The following is a 16943-nucleotide window of genomic DNA, read 5'->3' as shown; positions in this document are numbered from 1 at the left end:
TCAATATCAAAAATACCCCCCAAACAAGCCAGTTACAAATGGGCAGAAGACCTGAATAGAGACTGCAGTGAAAGCCGAGATAGTGGGCATGCGAGCAGGGGCCAGGCAGACATCTTGGGATCCAAAGAGTGGCCAGGCCAGCTAAGCAGGGGGCCGCGGACACCAGCTCTGTTCTCAGAGAGACGGGCCATGGAGACGGAGCTGCTGCCATGACTGGAGGCTTATTCATCTATAATCACAAGGGTGAGGTACTCATCGCCCACGTCTACCGAGATGACATTGGGAGGAACGCAGCGGTTGCCTTTCGGGTCAATGTTATCCATGCCGGGCAGCGGGTACGCAGTCCCATCACCAACATTGCTCGCACCAGTTTCTTTCACGTTAAGTGGTCCAACATCTGGCTGGCAACTGTCACCAAGCAGAATGTCAGTGCTGCCATGGTCTTCAAATTCCTCTGTAAGATGTGTGACATAATGGCTGCCTACTTTTGCAAGATCAGCAAAGAGAATATCAAGAACAATTTTGTGCTCATATATCAGCTGCTGGATGAGATCCTAGAATTTGGCTACCCAGAGAACTCAGAGACAGGCGCGCTGAAAACCTTCATCACCCAGCAGGGCATCAGGAGCCAGCATCAGACAAAAAAGAGCAGTCTCAGATCACACTGGGCAGATTGTCTGGTGGCGGGAGGGCATCAAGTATAGCCAGAACGAGCTCTTCCTGGATGTGCTGGAGAGTGTGAACCTCCTCATGTTCCCACAGGGCCAGGTGCTGAGTGCCCATGTGTCAGGCCGGGTGGTGATGAAGAGCCACCCGAGTGGCATGCCCGAGTGCAAGTTTGGGATGAATGACAAGGCTGTCATTGAGAAGCAGGGCAAAGGCACAGCTGATGAAGCAAGCAAGAGCGGGAAGCAATCAATTGCCGTTGACGACAGCACCTTCCACCAGTGTGTGCGACTCAGCAAGTTTGACTCGGAGCGCAGCATCAGCTTCATCCCACCGGACGGAGAGGCTGAGCTCATGAGGTATAGCATCACCAAGGACATCATCCTTCCTTTCCGAGTGATCCTGCTAGTTCGGGAAGTGGGACGCACCAAGCTGGAGGTCAAGGTGGTCATTAAGTCCAACTTCAAGCCCTCACTACTGGCTCAGAAGATTAAGGTGAGGATCCCAACCCCATTGAACACCAGTGGGGTACAGGTGATCTGTATGAAGGGGAAGGCCAAGTATAAGGCCAGCGAGAACGCCATCATGTGGAAGATCAAGTGCATGGCAGTCATGAAGAAATAGCAGATCAGTGCTAAGATTGAGCTTCTGCCCACCAACAACAAGAAGAGACGGGCTCGACCCCCCATTTCAATGAACTTTGAGGTGCCATTCGCGCCTTCTGGCCGCAAGTGCGCTACTTGAAGGTGTTTGAACCGAAGCTGGACTACAGCGACCATGATGTCATCAAATGGGTGCGCTACATTGGCCACAGCGGCATTTATGAGACCCGCTGCCAGCTGCCTAGTGGCAGCTAGCCCGCCTCCCCACCACCCCCGTTCCACAGGTCTGGGTGCCCTCTACCACCACACATCAGTGTCTCCTCCCTCCTGCTTTGCTGCCTTCCATTTGCACCAGCCCGAGTCTAGGGCTGGACCAACCACACTGCAAGCGGGGCTCCCTGGGCAGGGTGGTCTCTGAGGCTCCTGTTCCTCCATGCATCTGCCTGCCCCAGCCCAATGCCAGGCTCTGAGTTCTGCGACCAAAGCCAGGTGGGCCCCATCTGCTCCCCTCCCCTGTGGCCACACCTCTCTGGAGTGGGAGGATTGGCTGCCCCTCACCTTAGAGCTCCCCCAAAGGCAAGAAATGGATGCCCAGCCCTCAGTTCCTACTCTGCTTTGGGACAGGGTGAGCTTCATTTTGTACATGTGTGACTTCATCCAGTTATAAACCTAATAAACTCTGTAGAATGGGCAAAAAACAACAACACCTGAATAGACACTTTTCCGAAGAAGATATACAGATGGCCAACAGGCACATGAAAAGATGCTTAACATTGCTAATCATCAGGGAAATGCAAATCAAAACCACAATGGGATATCACCTCACACCTGTCAGAATGTCTATCATCAAAAAGATCACAAATAACAAATGTTGGCGAGGATGTGTACACTGTTGGTGGGAATGCAAATTGGTTCAGCTACTGTGGAAAACAGTACAGATGTTCCTCAAAAAACTAAAAATAGAATTATATGCTACAGCGATTCTGCTTCTGGGTATATATTCAACAAAAGCAAAAACACTAGTTTGAAAAGATACATGCACCCTAATGTTCATAGCAGCATTATTTACAGTATCCAAGATATGGTAGAAATCTAAATGTCAATCAACAGATGAGAGGATAGAGAAGATGTGGTATATATACACAGTGGAATACTACTCATCCATAAAAAAGAATGAGCGTTTGCAATTTACAACATGGATAGACCTGGAGGGTACTATTCTTAGTGAAATAAGTCAGATAGAGAAAGACAAATACTGTATGTTATCACTTATATGTGGAATCTAAAAAAATAAAACAAACTAATGAATATAACGAAACAGAGAAAAAAAACCCTCCTTGTATTATCTAGTAATATATATTAAGATCCCATATTAGAGAATTAGAATTTGCACATACCACTTAGCAGTATCCATTTCAAAACATATCTGAATAACAAAGCTTTTTATATTTGACATCTCCCCTCAGTTTTCAAAGCTATTCTTTCCCAATAATTTTCATCAGAACTTAAGAACACTTGGGAGATGCTCTACCAAATGTTAAAACATATTGTCACGCTATGATAATTAAAACACTGTGTTATTGCACAAGAATAAATTAATCAATAAAGATGTTAAAAAAAAAAAGAATAAATTAATCAATGGAACAGAGTTGGAAACACTGAACAGAATCCCATTATAAAAATTTAGTTTGATAATGGTAGCTGATAAAATAAATAGGAGTATAATTCAATATATGCACCTAAGATAACTGTGTAGTTATCTAGAAAAATTAAATTAAAAGCTTATCCCTGGGCTTCCCTGGTGGCGCAGTGGTTGAGAGTTCGCCTGCCGATGCAGGGGACACGGGTTCGTGCCCCGGTCTGGGGGGATCCCACATGCTGTGGAGCGGCTGGGCCCGTGAGCCATGGCCGCTGAGTCTGCGCGTCCAGAGCCTGTGCTCTGCAACGGGAGAGGCCACAACGGTGAGAGGCCCGCGTACCGCAAAAAAAAAAAAAAAGCTTATCCCTATTACACACTACAATCAAAAAGAAAAATTACAAATGAATTTTAAAAGTACTAAATGTAAAACACACAAAAAAAATGCCATAAATATCCACTGTGCTGGTTATTCTTTATTCTCTCACCTTTCACTGCCCTGTTCTGTGCCCCCAGGGGACAGCTCTCTGGTTTCAAGTTGGATTTACCCAACTGACAGCACCAGCAAGACAGCAGCCTATGGAATGACAGACAGATTGGAGTATTTTTGATCTTTGACTCTTGCTGTTTCTATTCCAGGTTCTGGCAGAGGTTGCCTCCGTCTGTCAGCAGCTCTGATGAGGCTTCCCTCTCTCCTCTGGCTCCAGCCCACAATGGACCAATAGTTCTGTTTCCTTTTTCCTTTTCCTCAGGCTCAAGCGGGTAATGACTTCCCATTGTTACTGGTCTCTAGGTGCCTATAAGTCTGCATCAATTCTGATGTGTGGGAGTTTTTCCCATATCACCAAGCAATTCTGCCATGCCAGCTGGGTATACTAAAATTCAACTCAGTTCTGACACTATCTACCCATAGATCCTACAAGTTAAGGGGTCAGCCCAACAAGATTGCTCTCCTAACCCCAACTTCAGACATCAGTTGCAATCCCAGGTTTCTGATCAACTGGCTATAGACTGGCGATTCCAATGACCCCTTCCTTGGGTTGGATTAATTTGCTGGAGCAGCTCAGAGAACTCAGAGAAACATTTTACTTATTAGATTACTAGTTTATTATAAAAGGGTATATAACTCAGGAAGAGGCAGATGGAAGAGATGCATAGGACAAGGTATGGGGAAAGGGTGAGGAGCCTCCATACTTTCTCTGGGTGCCTCTCTCCTTGAATCTTCACACGTTCACCAACGTGGAAACTCTCTGAACCCCTTCCTTTGGGTTTTTATGGAGGTTTCATTACATAGGTATGATTAATTAAATCCTTGGCCATTGGTGATTGAATTTAATTTCTAGCCCCTTTCCTCTTCCAGGGATGAGGACTGAAAATTTTCCAAACCTCTAACCACATGATTGGCTCCCCTGGCATCAGCCCCCATCCTAGGTTACCAAGGGGCTTTCCAAAAGTCACCATTAACCTAACAAAAGACAACTCTGTGACTCTCCCCACTTAGGAAACTCTAAGGATTTTAGGAGTTCTGTAACAGAAATGGAGACTAAGACCAACTTTATATTTCTTACTAGAAATCCCAATATCACAGTGCCTCAACATTTATGTTGGTCCCTCAGCCCTGCCCACATCTCTGTAAATAATCACTTTATTATATATTTTTTTAAAAATCCAAGCTAAGTATGCTTTTTGTTTCCCCTTGGAACTCTGAATGATGTATCCACCTATATATTCTTCATTTGGCACAAAAAAGGCATCTTTAAACAAACAGAAAGACAACAAAAAAAATAGGAGAACATAAAAGGAAATTTTTAAAAATTAAGGAATATTTGCAATTTTTTGGATTTTTTTCTAGTCTATGTTTGAGACTAAAAAGTATGATGATATTCAGTGTTGCTGAGTATGGTAAACAATACCTCTTTGTTGCTGATCTGTACCATAAATTAGCACAATCATTCTGCCAGATAGTATGTTAAGGCCCAGTATAATTTTAGAAGTAGAAGAGTAAGAATTAAAGAATTTACTCTAATGATACAATAAAAACTTGCACAAAAATTTGTGAGGCATTCTTTACTTTGAAGTATTGAAAATGTAAGAAATTTGTTAAACAAACTAAAGTCTATCCACATAATAAAACACTATACTGTCAATAAAAATCATCTTCCAGAAAAATACTGAGTGAAGTGGAAAAATGCTCACTAAATTTAAGGAGGGAAAGCAAGTTACAAAAGGTATATAAAATTCCCACCTTTATTTTCAGTAGGCATATCTCCATGTCAATAAGTTTTTGTTTAGGATGTGATTCTAATGGCAGTATTGTACTTCATAATATGGATATGCCAAAACTTATTGTACGCCTAGAAGAATCAAAGGTTAAGTTTAAAAATGTCAAAAGAGGAGAGGGATCAAGATGGTGGAGTAAGAAGACATGGAGCTCACCTCCCACCATAAACATATCAAAGATATATCTGCATGAGGAACAATTCTCACAGAAAACTAACTGGAAACTGGCAGAACTCCTACACAACCAAGGCTGCAAGAAAGATTCCCCCACATATACTGGGATCCCCAGTTCCAGCTGAGTAAATAAATGCATACCTATCGATAATTACTTTAAATGTCAATGGACTAAATGTTCCAATCTATAGACATAGGATGGCTGACTGGATAAAAAAACAAGATACTCCAATATGCTGCCTATGAGAGACTCACTTCAGGGTAAAAGACACACACAGACTGAAAGTGAGGGGATGGAAAAAGATATTTCATGCAAATGGAAACAAAAAGAAAGCAGGAGTAGCAATACTTGTATCAGACAGAATTGACTTTAAAAGGAAAGCTATAACAAAAGACAAAGAAGGGCATTACATAATAAAAGTGATCAATACAAGAAGAGGGTATTACACTCATTGACATACATGCACCCAGTATAGGAGCAAAACAAATACTAACAGACATAAAGGGAGAAATTGACAGGAATACAATTATAATAGGAGACTTTAGTACTCCTCTGATATCAATGGACAGCTTTCCCAGACAGAAAATCAATAAGGCAACAGAGATCCTAAATGACACAATAGAATAGTTGGACTGAGTTGATATCTATAGGATAGTACATCTGAAAAACAAAAAAAGCAGAATACACACTCTTTTCAAGCATGCATGGAACATTTTCTAGGATTGACCACATACTAGTATACCAAACAAGCCTCAACAAATTTAAGAGGGTAGAAATTATTTCAAGCATCGTTTCTGACCACAATGGTGTGAAACTAGAAATCAGCCACAGAAAGAAAAACAGGGGAAAACAAATGATTACAAGGAGACTAAATAACATGCTGCTAAAAAACCAGCGGGTCAACGATGAAATCAAACAGGAAATCAGACAATACCTCAAGACAAACAACAATGAAAACACAACCTTATAAAATCTATGGGATGCAGCAAAAGCAGTTCTAAGAGGGAAGTTCATAGTGATACAGGCCTTCCCCAAGAGAAAAGAAAAATCTCAAATAAACAACCTAACCTGTCACCTAAAAGAATTAGAAAAAGAAGAACAAACAAAGCCCAAAATCAGCAGAAGGAAAGAAATAATAAGGTGAGGAAATAAATAAAATAGAGATAAAAAATAGAAAATATCAATGAAACCAAGAGCTTCTTTTTGAAAAGATAAACAAAATTGATAAACTTTTAGTCAGATTCGTCAAGAAAAAAGGAGAGCCCAAATCAGTAAAATCAGAAATGAAAAAGGAGAAGCTAGAACCAACATCACAGGAATACAAAGGATCACAAGAGATTACTATGAACAAGTATTTGCCAATAAAATGAACAACCAGGAAGAAATGGACAAATTTCTAGAAAAAATACAGCCTACCAAGAAGGAGTCAAGAAGAAACAGACAACTTGAACAGACTGATCATTAGAAGCTAAATCGAAACTGTAATAAGAAAAACTCCCGGCAAACAAAAGTTCAGGACCAGACGGCTTCACAGGAGAATTCTACCAAACATATAAAGAAGAGCTTATACTATCCTTCTCAAACTGTTCAAAGAAATTGAAGAGGAAGGAACACTCCCAAATTCATTTCACAAGGCCATTACCCTGAAACTAAAACCAGACAAGGACACCACAAAAAAAGAAAATTACAGGCCAATATCTTTAATGAATATAGATGCAAAAATCCTCAACAAAATATTAGCAAACCAAATCCAACAATACATAAAAAGGATCATACACCATGATCAAGGTGGATTTATTCCAGAGTCACAAGGATGGTTCAGCATAGGCAAAAGTGTTTTACTCATTCAATGAACATGTCCCATCTCTATTCTATTGGATTATTCTGAAGAAATCAGCATTTTTAGGACCAAAACTCCTAAGAGGTTATGAGCTATAAAATGCAATAAGCACAGATCACTTTTATTTCTAAAAGCCTAGTTTTCAGTGCATTGAAAATTATTTTCCAATTTGAACTGTAGACGCAGCCCAGAACTTCATTTAAGCTCAGAGTTTATTAGTGGGGGAGATCAAATGAGCTGTCTTGGCTGAATGGCAGGCCAGGAAAGCATGTGTCCTTTCCTCACTCCCCCTGGTGGATTTGCCTGGATGGGACAGCCACCATCATGTCCCTCTGTGAAATGCTACACTGAGGTTGCCAAGCACATACATACCATTCTCCTGAAACACTACTCTTCGAAAGGGTGGAATTTCCTTGTGCTCTTGTTTCATCTCCCCAAGCCCAGTATTCTCAAATTCTCCAAGCAACACTCAAAGTCTTGGAGAACTCAGTGTGACTTTAATTTTCAGTTGCTATCAAATGGGATACAATTAATTTCTTGTGGAACTGATTTTTTTTAATTTGCCAGGAATTTCTAAATAGGCTCTTTCGGTGCTAAGTCTATGAATAAACTTTATTCTTGGGGCAAGGAAGAAATATCTCTTAAAAAATTAAAAACCTCTAAGGATTGTAACTTCATGGCAAAAAAACAGAGTAATTAGGAAAGTAGACTTTGAAAGCAAACAAATATAGACAGACGGGGGTTTGAGTACTAACTTTGTAACTTTCTAATCTGGTCATTTTGGTCAGTTTGCTTAACCCCTCTATGCTTCAGTTTCCTCACCTGTAAAATGGGGATAATTATAGTACTGATCACATGTGTTTTGAAGATTAAATGAGATGAAGATATAGGGTGACCAACAGGCCTGGTTTTTGCCCAGGCCTGAGGGGTTTCTTGGGACACAAGACTTTCAGTGCTAAAGCTGAGATATTCGCAGACTAGGATGGCTGGTCACCCTATAAGAGGTCAGGTACTTATATAATGCCTGGTATCCATAAATGATAGCCATTATTTTATGTATTACAGATATCTTTAAGCATATTCCCATGGACATGTTTTTTTTTGTTTGTTTTTTTGTTTTTTTTTTTGCGGTACGCGGGCCTCTCGCTGTCGTGGCCTTCCCGTTGCGGAGCCGCGCAGGCTCAGCGGCCATGGCTCACGGGCCCAGCCGCTCCGCGGCACGTGGGATCCTCCCGGACCGGGGCACGAACCCATGTCCCCTGCATCGGCAGGCGGACTCTCAACCACTGCGCCACCAGGGAAGCCCTCCCATGGACATGTTTTCTACATAGGTTAATTAGACACATCTCGACTTTATGCTTTATAAAAAGACTAAAACATATAATAAGAAAAAATGCTTCATTAGTAGATCAGCATCACTGTCCATTTTTAAGGTCTACTTGGTTATTTCTAAAATTCTGCAAGTCTATTTTTTTGCTTACTGACTTCAAGTCTTGAAAAACTTCACATTGCTCTGTGAAGTAGTATGTAAGTACACATTTCTTCAAAAGTGCACTGTGACAGGGAGGGTGGGAGGGAGGGAGATGCAAGAGGGAAGACATATGGGAACATATGTATATGTATAACTGATTCACTTTGTTATAAAGCAGAAACTAACACACCATTGTAAAACAATTATACCCCAATAAAGATGTTAAAAAAAAAAGTGCACTGTGGCAAGATAAGAAGCTTTGTCACAATAAGAAATGACTTGTAGAATAATCTTTTTAGTACAACGAATAAAAAGTCATTTAGGGGACATCAAGATTTTGGATACAATATTTCCATGTGAAATATTTCCAGTTAAGACGGCCTACTGAGCATATTTCTTTATCAGTCCTCTCCTACCTGTCAGTCCTATTTAACAACATAAATTTCTCTTTTGTCCTTATTCTCAGGCATTGCAGAGACTAGGAGGGAGCTTATCAGGTGACCTCAGATCCTGGCAAACTCATGGCTGACCAAAAGCTCTTGGGATCACATTGACAAATCAGGGGAAAGGGATGCAGAGCCATTGTTTTCTAAGTTTGTCTGGTTTTAAGAGTCACCTGGGGCTCTTATTAAACATACAGATTTCTGGGTTCCTCCAACAGAGATACTGATTCAGAGATGGGGTGGAGAGCCCTTGAACCTGTAATTGATTGGTGTCCCCTGAGACGCTTATGATGGGGCAAGTTTGGAAATGGTTCTCAACCAGGGATTCTCATTATGCCTGGGGGTCTCCAAGCACTTAATGCCCTGGAACCAAGGATGCTAAACATCCCACAGTGCTTGAGCCAACACAAGACACAAAACAAGCCCTGGAAACAGGACAACCACTGTATAGAATTTTAAATGGAACTCTACACTTCATTCAGACACTCCATTAACGTTTGTTAATCTAACAAAATTATCAGTATCCCAAGGAGCTAGACTAAATATAGGCTGACCTGCAGATGATAACATCTCCCTCTTGAGGGATAAGGGAAAATTACTTTCATACAAGCAATTATTTTTAAACAGATTTATTCCTGTTCTTATTTTCTTCAAAGATTATATAATGCTATGTTTTATATGTAACACCAGGAGAGAGAGTACTATTCCTTTCAGAAGGGACATTCTGAAAGAAAAGAAATAACCACGTGTAAAAAGATATTCTTTAACAAGTCTTGTTCGTCATTTCCTTCCTACTTACTGCTCATCAACATGGCATGCATAATGCTTCTCCTCCTATTTACCTTTTTATTCTTTCTGCAGTGGTTCTCAAGTATAGTTCTCTATACCTGGAAGGTTTAATTTTCCTAGGGTTCTGTCTTCTCCTATTTTAAGTTTTCTTCTTGTATTTTCTTCTCCCCCAAGTGCCTTTATTTCCCGTGCTTACTTTCTGTCCATCTACTTCTCTTTCTTTCATTTTCTCTCTAGCATTTAGTCCCTCCTGCCTTATGATCTAGAACCTTTAGTGCCTGTATCATTCCTTGGAGGTTACAGGCCAGCTGCCTGATGTGGGATGACCAGCTGTCCCAGTTTGCCCTGTACTAAGACCCCTCTGTCCCAGGCCAACCAGGATGGCTGATCACTCCACTTAACCAGTAACCTGGGGAAATAATACACTGACACCAGGTGGAGGGAGGAGTAACTCTGTTATTGGTAGTACCCTGCTGGGTGGCTGTAGTTTTTTAATTAGGGATTGTTGGAAGAGCATGCAAATGCAAATAAACCAAATAGAGGTCAGAACCAATTATTAGCAAGAGTTTCTCTGGTCCTTTCTGTGAAGGACCAGAGAAACCAAGTATGTGACTAAAAGAGACTTGGAAGATCAGTGTGAGAGACCGAGTTGGTCATTAGAGCTGAAGGCTGTGAAGCAGATGTGTAGCCCTGCCTGTGGAGAAAAGAGGATAGTTTTGGCACTGAGATGTTTGAGCCGAGTAAAAACCACTGATGACGTAGTCTATTCCAGAGTAACCGACAAATCAGGAGGACGCATTGAAGAGGCAGAAATGGCTCTTCCTGCTTCTGGGAAGCATTGTGGAGGCTGAGTCTTACCAGTCTGAGTTGGAGGATCAGAGACTTCTCACCGGCGAGCTGAGTGGGCGTTCTCTCAGGGGCTCAGTGGAGCCCCGAACAGCCTTCTGTGGCTTTCTCCAGTGTTCTGGATCAGAGCGAATTAGAGTAGTTAGGGGCTAAAATGTCTGACCGAAAACAAGCTTCACCACCCCTGTCGTTCTACCATGAAAAGGACCATTCCTCTTTTACCTTCAGATTGTCTTTGTATGTGCCAATATCCTTAGTCAAAGGCCATACTAAAATATAACTCATCCCCACTGTGATGCTAACTGATGACCCAGGGTTTGTTTTATTTTTAGGAGCCATAGGAAGAGCAGCTCTGTCACCTCTTCACTTCCCCTGTGAGAGAGGATTCCTGCTTCCAGGCGCACATGATGCCTATTTGACAAATTAGACAATTTTGAATACATGACTTATTCTTCCGTAATTAATTAATTCTAGCGGAAAGCACAGAACTCTGAGATTCTTAACAGACGAAGGGAGTGAAATCCAAGACTCTCAAGTACTTCTGGGGGAAGTCTGACTCAACCATTGTTCCTTGTTTTCATTCAGCAAACCGTTTATTGAGCATTTAGTACATACTGAGCACTCTGCTTGGTGTTGTAGATAAAACAATGAAAATAGTGTAATTCTTGACCTCAAGGCACGGACGCTATGGTTTTTAGAAAGTTACATACATGTGAATAATAAAGGTGACAGGTGCTGGAGTCAAAGCATATTCACGTTACAAGGTAAGGGTGTAGTCCGTTCCCCCTGGGCTGTGGTCCCTGTAGAGATCTAGCCTACCAGCTCTGGAGGAGAAGGTCTGTGACTGTGATTGATTTATTCATCATTGATCTCTACTGCCTCACACTTAGTAGGTGCTCAGTAAATAGTTTTTCAATGAGCAAAAGATGGTGTTGCCATAAAGCATGGTGGATGTGCATAGAAACGATGCAAGTAGTTCAGCCAAAGGGTCCAGGTACTGCATGATCGGGCCCTGCCTCCCTCTCCAGCTGCCATCTCCCATGCTCTGCTCCCCTTCCGTCATGCTGAGCAGTTAAGGCTTTATCCTGAAAGCAATGGGGAGGGGGAGCCCAGAGCGTAGTTTTATGTCGGGCTCTGACATGGTCAGCTTTGTGTTTTAGAAAGATAATTCTGGGTGCAGTGTGAAGGATTGATTAGAGGGGGGAACTCTGGAGTAGGGAAGATCATTCAGATTAGCAGTCATTCAGTTGGGAGAATGCACACAAGAATTGCCCGGTAACTGTCCAGGGCCCACCCCAGACCATTTGAACCAGAATCTCTGGAGATGGAATCCAGATATCAGTAGTTATAAATTGTCCCAGGTGATTCCGGTGAGACATGAAGTTGAGTAGCATAAGATGGTTGCAGAATGGAAAAAGGGGGCATAGATACTCGGGCTATTAAAGGTAGAGGAACACCACCACTAAGTAACAGAGCAGGGGCCATGAAGACAGGGAGGAATTGAATTACTCACAGGTTCTGGCTGGAGTCATTGACATGGGAAGTAAGATGACTGACCTTTCTAAGTTCCCTGGAGTATCATGCTTTCAGTACAGATGCTCCGTCATCCCAGGGCAGTTGATCACCCTACAGGAAGGATAGTGATAACTTTTACCAAAATAAGTAATAGGCATCAGAGTGTGGTTGGGAGAAAGATGATTAATTTTAAACATGGGTGACAGCTGCTAAGTATTGGTGACTAAGGCTGCCCTAAAGCTCACAGCTGAGGATCAAATGAGCTACATACCCCATTCTAAATTCCTAGAATCACAGCTGTTAGGGCCATACATCCTCAGCAGGGCTTGCTAAGAGAAACCAGGAAGCAGAACAAGCACCACCACATCCCACCCTAATATAAGATGAGGTTGAAAGGGAGAAGGCTGTTGCCTTTTGTAGAAGTACGTTACTCACGTAGAACTACTTATTTTCCAGAACAGGGCAGGGTGGCTCTGGGCTACCTCTCATCCTCAGAGCCAAGGGGAGGAGCTGACAAGAGAACTGCTCACAGGTGTGTGGGTCTCCGCCTGTGCCAGTCCCTGTCTGGACAGTTAGAGGGCACAGGCTCACTGTGCAGCCCCCGTGCTACCAGGATAGAGGAAATGTACATGGGGGAGAGATGCTATGGTGCGGGACTGCTGGGTGAAGCAGGTTGAACCTTCAGGTTTGGAAGATGGATCCCACATGTGCCTGAAGACGCAGGAGTTGGCTGTGGTGAGTAGATCATATTTGGAGCGCTGTTCTTACCTGGGAAAGCCACAGCAAAGAGGAATGGGATATATGGCTGCCAGCTCAGGGGCTGGGCCTGACGCTGAGAATGAAGCTCTCTCGTGAGGGACCCCTAACACCCAGAGCTGCTGCTTGGGAGCAAATTCCTTGTCAGATGAATGTGTCAGCCTCCATCTGCCCACACTGAGCACAAGGACAGTAAGCTGGGTCCCGCAAGTCCCCTCTCCCTTCCTTAACCCTCCTTCCTGAGCTCTATCAGAGGGGTATGTGATGGAAAGACATGGGCAGGTCTGTGTGGGCCAGACCGCATCCACAGCCCTGTTCTGCTGCGGGGTCAGGAGAGGAGATGGGAGAGAAGAGAGACAGTGATTGGGGATGAAACTAGAGCTTTGAGACACTGAATCTTGGGGGTAGGAAGTCATTGTTTTAACAGCTGGAAGTAGCAGTTCTAAGAACTGAGAGGGCCAGAAAGTTAGAGCAATGGGCTGAAATCACTAAGGAAGCCCACTTTCCATGGGAAAGGGGATTTTGACGCAGCAGTCACTGCCATGTGAGCAACCCCGAGGAGGGACCCAGGTAGTGAGAAACCGAAGCCTTCTGCCAACAGTGAAGTGGGCCCTTCTCAGATGACTGCGACCTCATGGGAAATCCTGAGACAGAACCTCAGGCACTCCTGCATTCCCAGCCTCCAGAAATGTGAGATAATAAATGTTGTTTTAAGTTGCTAGTTTGGAGGTCATGTGGCCATAGATAAGGAATAAGAGTTGTCCTGAGTTGGGCCAAGGAGGCCAGGCCTTTATATCCGACTCGCTGACTAGTCATGGGGTGCAGGCCGCTCCTCGGAGGAGGAGGATTTGGATGAGGCAGCCCCCGAAGAGGGCAGTCCGCTGAAGGCTATTTACCAACAATGTTCTCCCCAGCTGGGTGAGTCCGTCCTTTACTCCTCAGGAGGGCTCTGCGCAGCTCATCACAGCATTCACCATGAAGTGTTTAGTTTGGGGCTTCTATGGGCCTCCAGAAAGAAGCTTCTGGAGCACAAAAAAGGTGCTGGTAAGCTAGGACTCAAGAGTTCGAGAGTCTGGGAGTATCCGCCATGCATCCTATTCTCTTCGTTACCACTGCTCTCCTTTCAAATGTTGGGGTTTCCTGGGGTGTCATTCTTGACTTCCTCTCCATGTCTGAGTAGAAAAACCAGGGAGATTGGTGTCCATAAAGCAAGGAGGAGGAGAGAAATAGGAGGAAGGTGGTGGTCGCTGAATGTAACGGTTGGGGTCTCGGGAGAAAACAGACGACAGACTCAAGGGGAGAGACAGAAAACGCTTGATGAAGGGACTCTTGACAGAATTGTGGCCAGGGATGGGGGGAGCACCAGAGGGACCTTGAGGCACCACCTGCCACCAAGCCTGCAGGGGTGAGGGCAGGGAGGGCACGCAGGGGAGGCTCTTTGTGGAAAAGGCTGTCCATCAGGAGCCGTGGCCTTCCGAGGGGGACCCAGCGATCCAAGGATGCTTGGCAGGGCCAAGGGCATACCCGCTGGCTTCACTCTCCTCCTGCCCTCTGGGTTTCCGCCAAACCCACCTGGGAGCCAGACGGTCCAGGAGTCCTTGGCGCAGCCCACACAAGTCATCTCCCTGCTGGCTGCCCCGGCGGCACAAGGCAGGGCGGAGGAGGTTGGAAAGTGGCTCTGCAAGGGCAAAAGTGAAAGGTGTTCAGCAGACAAGAATTAGATGTGCTCATGACCAGCTCCCTCTTAGAAGCGATTTAAGATAACTGCAAAGGTTGGGGTATACTTAAGTTTTAAGGATAGTATCTGAGAGAAACTACTCCTCTCTTCTCCCATAGTGTCCCTGATGCCACTGACAGATCGTAGATAAAGAGGCCACGGGTCTGATCCCCGGAGGATTACTTTCCTAGGAAATTATATTCAGCTCTGTATCTTGACTGTGGCATTGTACTAGAGTCCGGCAAGATGTCCAGAGGTAAACAGGAAAAGGGTACAGGAAAACTACTTTTTACAACTGCATGTGAATCTTCAATCATTTCAAAATAAAACATGCAATTAAAATCGCATTCCCTTATTCATATTCCACTCATTCCACTTATGATAATTGAACCTGAAGCTTTAAAAGTGATGCAGAGTTCCCCAGGAATCGCTGAGCTAGTTTGCATTCTCATCTCATCAGAATGAAAACTTTGAGTCACCTGATCTGCTATGATTTGGATCGTGCTTCTGTCGAACACAGCTGTTGCTGCCTTGAATAAGGAAGAATGAATCTCAGGCCCAGGAGAGGGTCCTGAGGCCTCGGAATGCCAGTGACCAAAATAGACCATCATTGGGTCTGTTTCACATGCACACTTGGGTCTACTTCTTGCACTGATATTGTGATAGAACAGCTCTGCACGGCAGGCCATGCTTCTACAGACAGATCTTAAAATCCTTAGATGCTGTATTTATGAGTCTGTTTTTGTTTGTTTTTTAGATTGCCAGAGGTTGAAGGGGATTAAGAAGAAACACACCTGCAGTTATAAAATAAATAAGCCACAGGGATATCATATACAGCATAAGGAATATGATCAATAATATTGTAATAATTTTGTATGGGGACAGAGGGTTACTAGGCTTATCAAGGTGATCGTTTTGTAATATATGCAAATGTCAAATCGCTATGTAGTACATCTGAAACTAACAGTATTGTACATCAACTATATTTCAATAATAAAAAATCCTTAGATGTTATTGCTTCCTTTCAGAGGCTCTTAGTTAATGGAATTAACTAGCTTATTTAGCATTAGACTAAAGTAGTAATTTAAAAAACAAATCTACACTAACAAGCTCATTTGGGAAACAACAGCTGCTCCAAGATTCCAGAGGAGAAGGGGGAATTAAAAACCTGATCCCAGCTGAAGACATTTCTAGACTGAAAGTGCCTGATGTCTAACTCAATTGAAATGTGTTTGGAATATGTGTGGAATGTATAAAGTTTCCTTGAACATTTTTTCTTCAGATTTTTTAGCTCTATGATGTTACATTTCACAGGCTAAATATGGAATGGCTTGGTAGCCTAAGATTACAGAACAAAAATGATAATTCTTGGCCCTGTATACAAAACAACTCTCACTGATAGTGTGTGCTTTTTATTCTTTTCCTTGAAGATTAAGTAGTTTTATCTCTCGGTAGGATGTACTTCATGCAGGATGACTCTGGATCCCTTTTTCTATATACAATTGGTACAGTCAGGACTGAAATTTTATTTTCTCTCTCCTCATAGAAAATAATATAAGCACCTTATTAAACAGCACCTAGACCAAGAAATGCAAGGGCGTTATAATACTTCTAAGCTCATTATGATCTTAGTGAACAGGTTTAGATTCAGGACAATACCGGAAATGATTATGAAGTGCATGCCTGATCAATTTCGATGGAGTCATTACTTAGTGTGAGTTTATGAGTAAATTTATGCACATCACTGTCAAATGCAGCCATGCTTGTGGAAATATAGGCAGTCATTACAGCATCGCTTCATAACAGAAATTGTACTATCAAGACCCATAGATGTCACCACTAAAAATGGTCCCTTTCCTAGGCATTTATACTTGTATTTTTTTTTTTTTTTTTTTTTGCGGTACGCGGGCCTCTCACCGCTGTGGCCTCTCCCATTGCGGAGCACAGGCTCTGGACGCGCAAGCTCAGCGGCCATGGCTCACGGGCCCAGCCGCTCCACGGCATGTGGGATCTTCCCGGACCGGGGCACGAACCCGTGTCTCCTGCATCGGCAGGCGGACTCTCAACCACTGCGCCACCAGGGAAGCCCCTACTTGTATCTTGATCACCCAAGAAAGAGTAGCTGAGGAAGGTCAGCAGAAGGTCAGGTCTAAGGCAGAATACACGATTCCTTTATGAAATAAACTGCCTTGTTTTATCTGGCCCCT

The 16943-nt window shown here is 43.3% G+C and overlaps 1 pseudogene across 1 annotated transcript; it reads left to right on the top strand.

The window, feature by feature from the left end:
- Positions 1-209: 209 nt before the first annotated feature.
- Positions 210-1523, top strand: LOC309958945 (AP-2 complex subunit mu-like; annotated as a pseudogene). Its single transcript has one exon. The product of its transcript is annotated as an AP-2 complex subunit mu-like (transcript).
- The last annotated feature ends 15420 nt before the right edge of the window (positions 1524-16943 follow it).

Source organism: Leucopleurus acutus, assembly GCF_964270905.1.
Source record: "Leucopleurus acutus genome assembly, chromosome: 3".
In the NCBI taxonomy this organism is placed as follows: domain Eukaryota; kingdom Metazoa; phylum Chordata; class Mammalia; order Artiodactyla; family Delphinidae; genus Leucopleurus; species Leucopleurus acutus.
Note: the sequence above shows the minus strand (reverse complement) of the source record. Positions and strands in the feature narration are given on the sequence as shown.